Below are 1,613 nucleotides of genomic sequence, written 5' to 3'. Positions count from 1 at the left end.
CTTGTCACCCTTTTTGCGTATCACCTTTTCCACGAGATGTACGTCGGGATTAGCAATGATGTAACTCGTATTCGTCGGCGACGGAATTTCCGCACGAATCTTCGAGTACATAGGTCGCGGGATTAGTTTTCTGCACTTTAACGATCTTAAACACTTCGGTCGTCCAATTTGGCGTATAACCTTTGTCAAAGATGGTCTTGAATTTACTCACGCGTACCGGATCGCACAATGAGGCGTCTTTCGCACTGAGTTCGATGCTCGATAGTATGCTAGAATGTCGGTTGGGAATTTACAACGAGAATGACGAAAGCGCATACGACACGAGCGAAAGTAACAACAGCAGCGCGAATGGTCTATGAGTACCGCGACACGACACGAGCGGGAATACGACACGAGAAAATATCATACGAGAAATTATGATACGAGAAATTATGACCGATAGCTATCGACCAGCTCGAATCGTCGTCAGCGGCAGACTGAATAACGACGGAAAAGAGTCGCGGTCGACCGATTTCCATAATAGGATATTTTCGGCACCGAACGTTCGAGAATCTAGGTGTTTGTCACACTTTTTCTTTGTTATGATCACGTGATCACGCGCCGATCGGCTGATCGCGACGATGTTTATTTTCTGTGCGCGAGCGAACGCGGGAGCGCAAGGATCGCGTGAAATGGACACGAAAGCGTTTTGTGAAAAGCAGTCAATTTATTTTTAGCAATAAATAATTCACAAGATTCGGTTCGATAAGATTTAAGCTAATCTTAACCATGTCTGGCTCCGGCGAGCGACCGGGAGCGCAACGATAATTCTCCACGAGCGACGGATCGATCTCGGCGCAAATATTCGCAAGCGACGGAGAGGCCGCGAGGTTGATATTCACGAGCGATGAATATCCTCGAAAACTAGCGTATTCGCGTACCACGAGCAATGGTATAAAGGCAAAGCGAGCTACTTTAACTTTTGCAAACGTTTTCGAAACGGAGAAAATCACACACTGTCACGTCAAAGATATCGGATCGAGTGCGCCCGGCGGTTCCCCGAGAGAGCTTTTATACAAACGTTCCTTTTAGTGTTCTCGAAGTTTCTACGTGTTTGTCTCAAAATTTGCGTCGATTGTTATTTTCGATGATTAGTTAAAATTTGAACGTTGTTATTGCAATTTGTTTGTCGTTTCAGGCTCTCCCGGGTGACCGCTGCGTGGCCCGCTTCGAACGGCACGAGCAATGCTACGGGCCTGGCGCGATTCGCTGAGCGCGGTTGTTGGAGCGCGCTCCTATTTGTGGCGCGCCGCGCGACGCGTTAGATGGCTGCTGACGCGCCAAATTTCGAGCGCGATTAATCCGCGCTTTATTGTAGCAATCGTTATCGCGGCTAATGCTATTAGTTAATTTCTATTAGTTCGGTTTCGAACATTCTCGCTCGTGTTTTGATTGCGGCTCTTACCGTTCAGATTTGTCGGTTGAATTTACAGTTTAAATTTATCGATTAAATTCAACGTTTCAATCTTGAACATACCGCCCGCCTTGGAACGATAGTTCCGAAATAATTGATACGACAGTAGCATTGAACGACAAGAGCGCACGCCACAATTAACGATATAAGGAAGAATGAC

The sequence above is a fragment of the Formica exsecta genome, unplaced genomic scaffold (assembly GCF_003651465.1).
Source record: "Formica exsecta isolate Colony F162 unplaced genomic scaffold, ASM365146v1 scaffold447, whole genome shotgun sequence".
In the NCBI taxonomy this organism is placed as follows: domain Eukaryota; kingdom Metazoa; phylum Arthropoda; class Insecta; order Hymenoptera; family Formicidae; genus Formica; species Formica exsecta.
Note: the sequence above shows the minus strand (reverse complement) of the source record.